Source organism: Primulina eburnea, chromosome 5 (assembly GCF_022965805.1).
Source record: "Primulina eburnea isolate SZY01 chromosome 5, ASM2296580v1, whole genome shotgun sequence".
Lineage (NCBI taxonomy): Eukaryota > Viridiplantae > Streptophyta > Magnoliopsida > Lamiales > Gesneriaceae > Primulina > Primulina eburnea.
The window spans coordinates 26,439,950-26,454,518 of record NC_133105.1 but is presented as its reverse complement, the minus strand read 5'-3'; the positions used below and the strand labels follow the sequence as shown (position 1 = coordinate 26,454,518).

The window sequence follows — 14,569 nt, the reverse complement described above, 5'->3', positions numbered from 1 at the left end:
CATTTTACAAGCATTATGATCCTTCGGGACGCTGCCAAGCGTTTTAGTATTTTCCTATGTGTAAAAAGATCGTTTTGTCTCTGGACGTAAAAATTCTCTAATTTATCTTTTTCTCACTTTTAATGACATGGTATTATTCTAAATAATTATTTAAGCTTACTTGAATTTTCTCATATTTTTATTTGACATAAATCGATGACTTTTAAATTAATCTTTAAATAAGACATATTAACGCGTTTTAATCCCGAATTAAACCAAACCTTAATATAAAATTCCCAAATTTAAAACTTATGATTCTAATAATTATTTAAGTTTAAACTTAATTTTTCATAATTTTATAAGGCTTAAAACTAGGCGTTTCAATTAACGCATTAATTAGCGTTTCGTACGGCGATTAAATTCGAATAAATCCAAAACTCGTTATTTTGATCCCAAATTTTAAACATAGCATTTTTAAGATTTATTCTACCCTTCCAAGTCATGAACCACACCCGTGGACCCTTAGATTCAATTTTTGTTCTTTAATTTTCGAAATTGACCCCTTACCGAAGCACCCGAGCCATCTCCCAATTTACTCCAGCCACGCCCGAGCCACCTTGAGCCAAACTATAGCCAACCCACCTAGGGACCCTAATGACCAAGCACAGCTCAAATAAACAGCCCCTAGATCGCTCAAACCTATCTGAAACTTGACCCCAAAATTCTGGATGTTATGAGCGTGAGTCTCCTAGTGCCTCTAGAACTCCTATCCCAACTAGGACACTTACAGCTGAGCCACCACCGAGCCCACACCACCCTCACCATCCCTGGACCACGACCAGACCCAGCCCAAGCTCTGAACCCCGCGCCCGAGCCACCTTGATCAGAAAACCAGCAGCTGCGCGTCACTTGCTCTCCCTCACGGTTTTCTCGTTCTTCCTCGAGCCAGCAGCGTCCCAGCCACTCCAGCCCCTGGCCCGACCCCTGCACATCGCCCTAAGACCCTACTGGACCAGCCTGGCTCGCGCCCAGGCCAGCCGCAAGCCTCCCGAATGCCCTGCAGCGCACCACACATGGGGGAGAGTCCCACTTCGCGTGGACTCTTTCCCAGGCCCTAGCTCAAACCCTAGTCGCCCTAGGACCCAACCCATGACCTAACCATGACCCCTAGGACCCAACCCCCAGCCCTGGTGGAGCCCCAAACCCCCATGCAATACAAACAATCCATGAACCTTGAACAAGCCACCCAAAAACCCACGGCAATTTTTTTTTCTGAAATTTATCCTACGGTTCAACCATATTCTCTTGATTAATTTATCATGTTTTGATCATGTTCCAATCATATATCATCCTACCTTGGCAGCATATCGTTGGATTAAAAATCGTTTTTCAAATTAAGCGCGAAATCGTTAAAACTTTGAAAATACGCAAAGTACCGTAAAATAGTCGAACCCACATATTTTTCATGCATAAACAATTAAATCAAGCATATTATGATTTGTATGATGTTAATAAAAAGTTTAGGAACGTGCCTTTGCGTTTATAACGCTCGATTATTCGATCTTCGGTGAGGGTGCGATGTTTGGACGACCGGACGACGAACAATACAAGCTTTTCTCCTCTAGATATTTTTGAAAAATATGGTGGTGTGTGTGAGGAGTGCACGGCTGAAAGGAGGCTGAATTATGGAGTTTTGAAGACCTAAAACACTTATTTATAATTAATTTAACATGTTAATGGGCTTTGGTTTGGGCTTGCATGATTAAGGGTAATTGGACCTAATAAAATTGGGTCCAATAACACTTAATTACTTAAATAATAAAAGTTTATAAAATAAGTTTCCCAAAAATAATATTTTTTATCTTTTAAAACTCCTTGTTTGTCCAAAACCGGCTTCTCGAGAAAAATCGAGCTTGATTCGTAAAATAATTCGAACTCCAACATTTTTAGAGAAATTAAATCATTTTTAATCATATTAGGAAGCCTTTCCATTAATTAATAAAAAAACATATCCTTGGCTTGGTCGTCCCCGGTCTTCTTTTCCATGCCTATTATCGAATATTCGGGTAAAATCCTTATTTTCATGAAATACTGTCATATAATCATTTAATCATACAATTTTACATTTAATCATATAGTAAACATCATGCTAGCATTTAAAAGCAATTAAATAAAACAATTAAAATATTTTTGCATGCATGTGGTTTACGTGGATTGATTTTTCGGACGTTACAAAAAATGTGACAAACCTTCAGCTGGAAATTGGAAAATATTGTTGAAGAATTTTTCATCGATAGTCAGCATCTGGTTGTTGATAGTCATGGAAATCTTGCCATCATCAAAAACTGGGCTGTTGGCATAAACTTCTTGAATTTCCTTTGGGTAAATGACTTGAGTTGTCATTTCTAAGAATTTCTTCAGACCTGCAACTTCTAGATTCATTTGACACAGATAGGACGAAGTCAAAATCAATTGTCATAGCATTAAGAATGATGCTAGGATTTGACTTTCCATTTGCCTAGATTTTTCTGCGGAAAAAAATTCTCTGAGTTTTGAGTGCTTGAGAATTTAGAACTTGAATGAAATGAACTGAAGACAGGCGGCACATATATATATATATATATATATATATATATATATATATATAATATGTTTGTGACTTTTCAAATTTGGACACGTGGCAGTTTAAGATTAATTCGAATAAATGACATTTATTTCACATGTAAATATAGAAATTAAATCGATTGAACTACTTGTAACCGAATTTCAATAATATTCAATGAATGGTATAATTAGTGAAATAACCTTAAAAGTCACAAAATTTAATATGGAAACTTAATGGAATAGATAATTAGTTAACATATATGATAAGATCAATTTAATCGAGAATTGACTGATCAGTTGGAACTGAATCAGTTCAGTTCAGGACTAACTGATAATTGTCTTATCAGTTAACTAACTATAATTAAATGTTCCCCCTAAATTGAGCATTACGATAAATCAATAAGCCCTAAAATATTTCTAAAGCAAGAGAACTTAGTATCGAGTAATGGCTTTGTGAATATATATGCTGCTTGTTATTCAGTTGAAATGTATTCCAGTCTGATGTCTTCCTTGAGATCATGATCTCTGATGAAATGATGTATGAAATCAATATGCTTTGTCACGGAGTGAAAAACTGGATTATATGTAATTGCAATTTTGCTAGTGTTGTCACAAAAGATTGGAGAATCCTCTGCAATGACACCATAATCTCTCAGTTGTTGCTGAATCCAGAACAGTTGAGCGCAACAGCTTCCAGCGGCTAGACATTCTGCTTCAGTTGTGGAAGTTGCAATGAAAAGGTGGAACAACTGATCAAGAAGACTATGAATAACTGAATTAAAAAGTCGTAAATTGTTAAGTTGCCCGAACGGAAGATTAATGCTCATATAGTTAAAGGCAACTGAACTCAACTAATCTAACTGAACTATGTAGTCAACTGGATGATCAGTCGGAACTAATCAACTACACTACAATCAGTTGAGAGCAATCAGTTAATCCTACCGGCTTTGTCAACTGATAAAACAGCTTAACACGTCATCAGTTAAGGAACGTAGCTATCAACCGACAACTGTACAAGAACAGATTGCAACATGTAGTGGGAACGTCACATTTCAGAAAAGCTATGGTGTATGATTGTCAAAAGAATGTTGACTTGCTATACAACGGATAAAAGATTCAAATGTATTAGTTTTTACCGTTGGAAGCAAAGCCTATAAATATCCGAGAAGATCAACTGAAGAAGTGTAATCGTGCAATCGATTATTCAATTAATCAAGCTACGTAATTGTTCAAGCAGAACTCTGTGCATACTATTTCAGTTCAAAAGCTCACGCTTAGTATACACATTCATAGATTTCAGGCAATACATTGAGCTTTGAAAGATCGAGTGTGCTAGTGCCTTCGAAGGCATTTCGAACACTATATTCTCCCATGAGCTGCAAAAGCTCGTTTTCTAAGAATATTAACACCGATGAATTAAATCGAGTTTGGTTAAAACCAAGCGGAAGAAGCTCGAAGTAATCCTTCGTTGAAAAAACTGTTATATTAGAAAACATTTTAACTTATGTAAACCGAATAACCGAAAAAGGGTAGATTGGTTTTTGCATTCATCAGTTCAGTTATGGTGACAATTGAACTGACAGATACTCCAACTGATCCAAACAATTTGAAAACAATAGTTAATAATTTAAATACACAAGATATGTTTATGAATGTTCGGAGACTTCAACTGCTCCTACGTCACCCCTTCTACTGCTTCGGGTAGGATCCACTAGAAGTCTTTGATTTATACAAAGGTTTGTACAAACCCACTCAGCTAGGACTTACACTACTGCCTAAACTGAACTCCTTGCTACGACTGAAGACAGCACCTTCTAGCCAACACTTCTTTAACGTCTGTGTGTCGAAGACTACATACACAAGCTTAACGTCTTTGTGCAAGACTGTATTTGAGTGGTTGAGAGAGTTTGTGTGTGAGAACTGAACAAGGATGATCTCACACACTGAGGGAAAATAGCTTTTAAACTAAGCAGATAACACGTTAAAGTGTCCCTCTGGGCTGAATGCTTCTGAAAGCGGATGTGCAATGTGCGTGCCCTTTCTTTTTTCTCTTGAAGAAGCTTTTTGGATTAGTATCTCGTTCTTTTTCTTCAGCTTCTTCTTATTCTTCTTGTTGAGTCTTCACTGATCTTCTCTTTAAATAGGCGGGAAAACTAAACGTACAGTGAGACTCATTTATTGTATCTGTCGCATCTTGAATTCGTTTCTTGGACTTTGTGTCTCGACTTTTTGACTGTCCTTCCGAAACGTTTTGTATTTAATGCTCTTATGCAACGTCCATTATTGTCCTTTGACTGGACGATGGCTTTGTACCTTCACGCACAGCTGGAATCCACTGAAAGAGTTTCTATTCATCTACAACTGAAAGATTATGACTGATGCTTTGAAATGGTCAGCCGAACTGATCTTCATTTGGGCTGGTGAAATCGGTTAACTCGTCAGTTGAACTGATTTCACTCTCGTTCAGTTGAACTGATCAGCTGGGTTTCTTCATCAATTCAACACTCCTTCGGCTGGCCAGGCTTCTGAGGTTCTCCTGCTGAACCACCTATCAACTGGACACATTGCATCATTGGTGATTTGTTCAGCAGTCTTGTCAGATTTACTTTCAATAGCAACAGCAGATGATACACTTGAAAAAAATGCAGCACTAGCAGTAGCTACAAGAGCCTTGGCAGGTGGATTCGACAAGGGCTCTTCTCCACTTCTTACTTCCAATTCAAACTCATAAGCTTTCAAATCTGCAAACAAGTCATGTAGCCCCAACTTGTTCAGATCTTTTGGGACTCTCATAGCCATTGTCTTAACATCACATTCCCTGGGTAAAGCTCTCACCACTTTGAGTGCCACTTCTCTATTGCCAAGTTTATTTCCCAAAGCTGCTAGTTCATTTACTAGGCTGCTGAATCGTTCATCAAATTCTCTTAGAGTTTTTCCAGCTTTCATCTTAAGATTTTCAAACTTTTGCATTGCCATAGACAGCTTGTTTTCCTTTGTCTGTTCATTTCCTTCACAAATTTGGATGAGTTTCTCCCATATCTCTTTTGATGTAGGACACATTTTGATTTTGCTAAAGGTGTTCTTGTCAAGTGTTTTGTAAAGAATATCCTTAGCGTCCATTCACTTCTTTGCTCTTAAACCATTTGAGGTGAACCTTCAGTAACAACAATAGCTGTATTAGGCTTCAGAATTTTCAAGGGACCATTTGCGATGACAAACCACATAACATCGTCTTGTTGGGCTGCAAGATGGGCTTGCATCCTAGTCTTCCAATCATCGAAATCCTCCTTTCAAAACATAACGGACTTTGATGAAATATGCCATTTCTATTGTAGATTTTCAGAACAAGAATAACCAGCTCTGATACCACTTATTGGAGATCGATTTAGAGTTTAGAGGGGGTGAATAAACTCGTTCTTTTCTTTGACGTTTTTGCAAATGTGCTAGAATCCTTTTAGAGATTATAACTTATCTTGTTCGAATATATTTCCAGCAGATCACAATAACTTGTGTGGAAACGGTCTGATAGTTTGAGGTGAAAACAATAAAACAGTATGCAGTAGACAGTAGTTGTATCTGGAAGTTCGAAGATGAAATCTTCTACGTTTCCCCTTATTCTGTTTCCAGAAGGTATCAATAAAAGACTTTGGTTTTTACAGTACAACTCTTGTACACACCCACTTCAGTAGGACTTACCCTTTGCCTACTGAAACTCTTAGTTTCACAACACAATATAGTGAATACAACAAGGTTCTGAAAAAGACACTTTTCCAGATTACAATCTCTTCTCAATAAGATGTAATAAGGTGAATAGCTTGTGAAGAAATAAAGAAACAGCAACACAAGACGATCTCAGAAGATCAGATATCTGCTATAAAAAGTTACTGCTTTTCTGTATATTGAGCTTTAAGATAAAGAGTAGTTCTTGATTGCTCAAAACAACGTTGGAATGATAGATAGACATAGAATGTGTTCCTTGTTAATAATAATCATTGTTTTCTATATTATATCGATCATTTAATATATATAGAAACATTGAATCCAACGTCTATAAACAAAACGGCTTCTTTGACTCTGAGTGAATCAGCTTTATCACCGAAAAAGGGTCCTGCTGAAAATTTCAGAATAATCAGTCTTTGTTTTATACCAAAAATAGTAAGGCGTGTTAAATGTCTTCATACAGTATTAAATGGTGCAATTAATACTAGTACTATGTAAGGTAACGGTAACATTAAGACTTGTAACGATCAAACGAAAGACGTTAAGTTATGCTTTTGCTATGGGTGTCAATTCGGGTGGGTTGGGTGGATTGGATCGAGTTGAACAATAGTACTATTCAAAAATTGCTAAACCTGAACCCGAGCCAACCCGAAAACTCTCAACTCGAACCTAAACCGAATCAACCCGATCAACCCATCAACTCGTATGACCCGATTTTGAATTTTTTAAAGAAAATTAAATAAAATTCAAAAAAAATATTTTAAATTATATACATAATAACAAAATCTCCTTCATATATATGATTTAAATTTAAAAGTCTAATCGTAGAAAAATAAAGTATGTTTACTAAATCAAATAAACAATTATTTAAAAAATAAAAAATGTTCAAAATAAATATTAAATTATGAAAATTTATGATATAAATATACAATAAATATTTTTTCAGGCATAAACTATATAAAAAAATGTAGGCGATATTTATTAATTATATATATTTTTAAAAAATTAAATTTTCGGGTCAACCCTAACCCAACCTGATCACTTTTTTGGGTCAGCTATCGGGTCCAACCCGATCTGACCCGATCCCGAAAACCCCAAACCCAAATCTTATTTTTCGGGTTGGTGAGTCGTATTTGATTTTGACACCCTTAGCTTCTGCTTAGGCTACGTTCTGCTTCTGTTTTTGTTAACCGTGAGTTTAGCTAAGAAATACTCGATAAGTATTGCTTTTGTTTTAGTGATACGAGTGCTTCTGCTATTTATATTTTCCTCTGTTTTTACTATCACAACCTATTGGTTTTGACTTTCATCACCACAAATAAAATAAGTCTAACAGATTTACATGCATGCTGGCTTTGTGGTGGAATTGGATATATGTAAGAATTTGGTTATTGGGCCTTAGGAAATGTTGAAAATGATTGGACTATATTGATTTTTGGGTTTTAGTACTGATGTTCTACTTGTGAGGTCATAAGTTAATCATGAAGATTATGAATGCTTTTGGGACATGTAGATTTTCTATGAAAATACTGATCATTCGTGGTTACTAGTTGAATTAATTTTTGAGAATTTCATATAAGGAATAATGACTCGAAGACTGCGACGATTTTTGGAAGTATAAAAAATGTATAATTTGAGATTTGACGTGTTACGAGAATTGATTTTGGGTTCAATAAGCATAAGATTACTGAACGCTATATTACGGGAAACCTATAAAATAAAATTAGGAATGCCGATAACTTATGGGTTAAATGCAGAATTTTCGAAATTTAGGACCAATTGGATAATTTTCGAGAAAGTTAGGAGTCTAAACTTTTTATAAGCTCAATATATAGCAACCCAAAAACTTTTTCTAGTTTAGTGGTAAACAGCCTAAAACTTAGTTTATCAGAGTGGCGCAGTGAAAACGTGGATTATTGGGATACTAGAATTAAGAGTCTAAACTTTTTGATTATCGATGATAAGCGAATTTCGGGGACGAAATTCGATTTAAGGGGGGTTAGATTGTAACGTCCCGAAAATTTGAAGGTCCACGTGAATCACATGCATGAAAGTTATCAAATTTCTTATGTATTTTAATCAAATTGTTTTAATTGCATGAATTAATTTTTGTAGGCACGTTTACATGTTTAAAATAAGATTTTATATTAGAATGCATAAACCAGTTACACATTCATGGGGAAGGAAGATGACGTCAACCCCCACAGTGGAATAGTGATAAAACGAGACACTCAAGGCTAACCTAACTTCTATCTAGCTTGTACAAACTAAGGAAAATAATCTTGCATGATGAATAAAAATCTTATTAATTATGCATCATAATATTATGGAGGAATGTGATGGGAGAAATATATCAAAAGATCTGGGATTTCTCATCATGTAAGCGAATTTGGGGACCAGACTCTTTTAAGAAAAGGAGATTGTAACACTCCAAAAATTATATTGTTGTCTTTAGTTAAATTTTCAGTAATGTAATCAATAATAATAATAATAACAATAACAATAACAATAATAATATCCAAGAAAAAAAAGTAAATAAATAAATTTGTATGTTAAAAAAATTAAAAACAATAAAAAATAAAATGTTTTATTAGATATATTAACTTATATAACATTTATATTATTTAAGTGATAAATAAATAAATATATCTGAAAAAGCACGATACTTGGGTGGACCAAGTGTCAAAAATTAGAAAAATAACTAAGACAAATGTGTATTTTTAGTGACTCCTCTCATCCTATAAAGAGGCTTCATTCTGAAATATTTCATCAAAAAATTCATGGATTTAGAGATGAAGTGTTAAGAGAGTTATAGCGAAAATAAGAAGAAAATAAGAAAATTCATGAAAAATATCAAACATTTTCCAAAATATTCCACAAAAATTACATAACATTTCATTCCACCCAGAAACCAGTTGGTACAACAGATGTAATAAGATCACAAGTTAAATCATTCCAAAAAAATCAAAACAGGTAAGAACAATTCTAGAAAATTCGCTTTAATGTAGCCGATTCTAGCTCTATTTACTCAATCTCTTGAACGATTTTCACTTTGGTTTTCACATGAAATTTGTTTAAAATATCTTCTAGTTTAAGTATGTGTCAGCCGATGATCCTAGACAACGATCTTGACATCTATTCTTGTTTTTCCAAATCTTTTATTGTTCTCTTCCGAATTTTGAAATGTATTCATAATAGAAGTTGTAGAAAACTACAATTCGCATCTCCTGTAAATATTCCGAATGCACGTGGAGATCGGACCTCAGCCATGCTCCGACACACGCCAACAAGATTGATGAATTTGTCACTTCCGAACGATTTTGCACTATTTTTGGGAATTTAGACATGTATTTTAGTTGTAATGAATTTTTAAGTGCTAGTCAAAACTTGCATATACAAGTTTTGAACAAAAATGAGTTTTAAAATATTCTAACACCTATTACCAGTACTAATTAGTGTAAAATCCCTCAAATGACATTTATAGAAATTATCTTGGCTTGGGATCGGCAAATAAAGTGAATAATAAGCGTAATGCCCCAAATAATAATATGAGATTAATGGTAATTATTGGACCAAGTCAAAGTTGTAAGAAAAATGTGTAGTACAAGAAAATGGAGACTTTAACCACGAAAGCGTACACTTTGACTACACAATTAAAAAATAGATAAACCCACCTCACCACACCATTCCTTCTCTTTCTCCTTCTCCTTCTCCTTTACGTAATCATCTTCCTTTTCTCTCCTTCCATTTTCGAACTTTCTTCCTCATTTTATGGGCGATTTGCTCAAGTAAAATGTGAAATAAAGGTAAATTTGTGATCCTCTCACCACGGGCTTCAAGATGATGCAAGTATTTTCCGCTTTTATTCAAGTTTGAAAATGGGTCAAAATTTAGAATTGATATTTGAGTTGATATTTAAGATATTAAGATGTTGTATTTGTGTTGGTTTTAATTTAAAAGGGATATGAGCATCGATTGTTTCAGTACAAAAACAACTTTTGTACCTTCTGTTTTTTGTGTATATGGGACTGTTGCAATTGGATTTTGATATTATGGTCTTCATCAAACTTGTAGAGCATCAAGTTAGCTTCGATCTGGTTCTGGAATCACTCAATTCAAGGAAGCAATGAAAGACATGTGTGATTTTTACTAAAACTGGTATGAATTTCTAGTTAGTGTAGATTTGCGTACATACCTTCTTTTTATTCGAATTCTGATATTAATTGGTTGGTTATGTTCTACTAAAAGTTATAGAACATTTTCTTGTCTTTGAAATGGTACCAGATTGGCTTGATTCCATTGGATATTGAGGACATTATGCTCAAACTACTAAAATGTGTCAGATATATGCTTATGCACAATTTTCGAGAATTATGCTGTATGTTTCAGTTATGAACGGCTGGATAAATAACTTTATTTGACAAAGCTTTGTGAAAAGAATAATTGTTGCAATTTGAGTTTTCTTGCATATCCAATTTTTGAATCTTGATATGTGAGGCAGTACTGAATTAATTATGAATTTTGTACAAAAACTGTCTGTTAGGATAAATGATTCGAGTTTTTGACTTTTGTATTTTCAGATTCGGTTGAAGTATTGACTTTGGTTGGCTCAAGATTATTTACTTTAAGTTGTTTGGTAGCGAATCGAGGTTTATTTATCGATATATCATATATTTAGTTGGTTTTGGGTCGAATTCTTGAATGGAACAAGAATTTAGTTGATATTGTATTTTGTTGATATTATAATAGACTTTGGGGATTCAAGACTTCTCAACCACAACTTCGATCTCTTTTGCTAATATTTGAAAGGTATGTTACAGTTGGTAACATACGAGGTAAAAATATCATATTTATTTCAAATTGTAAATTATATGGCTCGATGTGATAGACACAGCTTATGATCATGCATTGCACTATATTGCATGTTTATGGATTTCATATGAACTAGTTGTCATTTTAGTTCTCATATGTTATTGCTTTTATCATACTGGGTTTATACCCATCGGCATGTCGGTTACCTCTTGTTTTCATGTGCTTGACGGTAGGTGAGGCGAGGCCTGGAATGCCAGAGTCCAGTTTCAGGAAAGGATATGAGAGTTAGAGTGTGATTCTCGGGTCTTAGGAGCTATTTGACAATACTTGGATTATTTTGGCTCAATAGTTTATTTTGGCATGTTAAAACTTATATTTCAAATATTTGGGACTTGTAAATTATTTTTTTGATGTTGATGTCGGTATGTGATCCACATGTTACGTGTTTTACTTAATCGTTTTTTTTTTTGTTAGAATTGGTTTTGTTTCTTTGACTTTTGTTTGGGACATGTTTTTATATTTTTGGATGCTTTTAGGAGAGATTCAGCCTGTTTTATTTTAGAAAATTTGAAAAAAAAAAAAATTCCCTCATTTATAATGAACTCGAGGGCCCACAGTAAGCTGTTGAGGTGATGTTTTTTCTACCGTGAGGTTTTCTTACCGGTTTCTTCAATAATAGATTTTGTCATTTGGCCTAGAATTTACAGTAAAGTTTATAAACTACTGATTTATTTGTATATTGCATCATGTTATGCATGTCACAAAATATTTGCCATATTGTACTGCAATTTTGAATATCTTGATTTATGGTTATTGATTGGTTACCGACCGGCTGTTACTGATTGAATTACTGGATGAATTAAGCCTAGAAAATGGTCTATACAAGATTTCTAGTCCAGTTGACAACGTGGCTTCGACACGGAAATGTGAGTCTAATGAACAACATGTTTAAAATCTCGTATATAATTCATCTAGACAACATGACATCGGTCTGAAAATATGAGTTCTCGTAAATGATCGATTGTACGGATTTTACTTGAGTACGTGGAGAAAAGTGCAACAATAAATGTTGGTGGGAGCCACCTCTTTAGACTATGCTACTCACTTCAGAGCCCTGAACAGTTACTGCATGCCACTTGACATGATATTTTCATAACGAAACATTACTACTGATACATGTCATTTAATATTGAATTACTGCACCAATATATTATTGTTTGATGTGTTAACTATATAGAAGCCCAATTTATTCGTTAACTAAGTTTCAAAAACTTAACATCTATTTTCCTTTTGTTTATTGTAAATTTCAGCTACATGATTTCAGGACCATAAATAGGATGAAATTAAGAAAATGAAAATATTGACTTAACAAGATCGTGACTCTCATCTTTTATAAAATCAAGAATTATACACGCTTCTGCCACTAGAAATATAAGATTATGATAATATTATAATTCAAGGGTCCACTACTATTGGCCAAGATATAATTTTTATTTTATAATTATTTAAAATTTTAATTAAAAATAGAATACTGAATGCACACGTGTGTGCGAGCTCGGCTCGAACATTTAGCGAGGGCTTTTTGAAACACCGTCGCTGATTAAATCAGCGATGGTTTTTAAGCGACACACCGTCGCTGATTAAATCGGCGACGGTTTTTTAAGCGACAAACCGTCGCTGCTTAAATCAGCGACGGGTTTTAAGCGACAAACCGTCGCAGATTAAATCAGCGATGGTTTTTTAGAGACAAACCGTCGCTAAATGTTCAGTATAGTTTAGTTTCCTTTGTTAATCTGCGCGGTTCATCTTATTACTTCAGCATGAAATTATTTTTCTTATTTTTTTACTTCGTCGACATTGATATACCGAAGTAAATATAATAAAAAAATATAGTGAAGCCCGTGTTTTTAAACATCCGAAATAAAATATATTATTTTAATTCGCTTGTGTTATTACTGAAGTTATTGGTAATGTATTACTTCGTAATTTATTATTGCCGAAGTAAAGCCTGCCGAAATAAAATCCGATTTTTCTACTAGTGATTATTGTCATAACATTCACATTTTTAATATAACTAGGTAAAGATACGTGCGACGCACGTGAAAATACATTTCTATTATCAATAATTGTTTTTAAAAAAATGAGATCAGAACAGATTAATTTACAAAAATTATATATTAATGATTTCATGCTATATTAGTCGATAGAAATGAGTGATGCTATGTGCAACCAAATTTGTACAATAATTCTTACAATTCAAAAAAATCAATAGAAATTTCATTTATCAAAATCTCATGATAAATTAAATATAAAATCTCATTAGATAATAACAAAATCACACGATATAATTGTTGTAAATATCGCAGTACTATATATTAGTTGTACCTTTAGCATTATCCGTAGGAAATTCAATGTAATATAATTTATACTATATGTATTATAAAATGATTGCAAAAGATATTTGTTTAAAAAATTTTATGTGTTATAAATCTAAGGTTATTCTTGATTGGAAGGATTTCAAATCCATGGATTTCAATACATTCAAATGTATTTTTGTTATTTAGAGATGTAACATCATAAACTTCAAATCCACTCATTTCATGTTTATGTAGTAGTATTTCATATTAGTTATGATATTGTTCAAGTCCACCAAATAATAATGTTATTTGAAATTTATTCTACTTTATATAAATAATAATATGTAAATGGGTAATGTGTAGATTCAAGATTTGATATATTGTTTCATTGTTAACAATAAAATTATAATTCTAATCCATAAATTTGAAATCAATTTATCCAAGCACTATCTAAATAAATTAATAATTGTTGAAAAACATATTAGTAATAAATATTATAATTTTGTATAAATTAGACATTGGAGAAAATATAATATAAAATTGATATCACAATAGGTATTAAAATTAAATTTGAGAGAAGAAAAAAGTATAATACATAACGTTGACCACTTATTTTATCACGTGTTATTGATTTATGAAAAATTAAAATATAATATACATAATATATTATAAACATTAAATTAAATTATTGCCTCAAATTTTTTCTTCTTTTATATTTTCAATTTATATTGCTTTCACGATTTTTTTTGTCATCAATTTTTTCTTCTCTTTGAAAAACAATATTCTCGCCATCTTCATTAGCAAATCTTATGAGAAGAAATGTATATTCTTCTCTATTTGATGCCTCTACAAATCTCCACACAATTAAGTGTTTTGTAGAAAAAAATTTTGTTTCATCAAGCAAATAAAATCAAAGAATTTTGTTATTCAGTATTCTACAAATTATATTTATTTTTTGTAAATATTTTAACTTAATCTACAAGCAAATAAAATCAATGAATTTGGTTATTCTATCTTCTAGACAACTGACAAAATATGATTTAATTAATATTTTATTATATTTATCAAAAAGTGTTCAACTCTTTAATGATATAACA

General features: G+C 33.0%; 1 long non-coding RNA gene across 1 annotated transcript; it reads left to right on the top strand.

Annotated features, from left to right (window-relative positions):
• Window positions 1-9,972: 9,972 nt before the first annotated feature.
• LOC140831804 (uncharacterized) lies at window positions 9,973-11,565 on the top strand. The gene is made up of 3 exons (XR_012117951.1): window positions 9,973-10,109; window positions 10,378-10,461; window positions 10,884-11,565. It is a non-coding gene; the product is annotated as an uncharacterized lncRNA (long non-coding RNA).
• The last annotated feature ends 3,004 nt before the right edge of the window (window positions 11,566-14,569 follow it).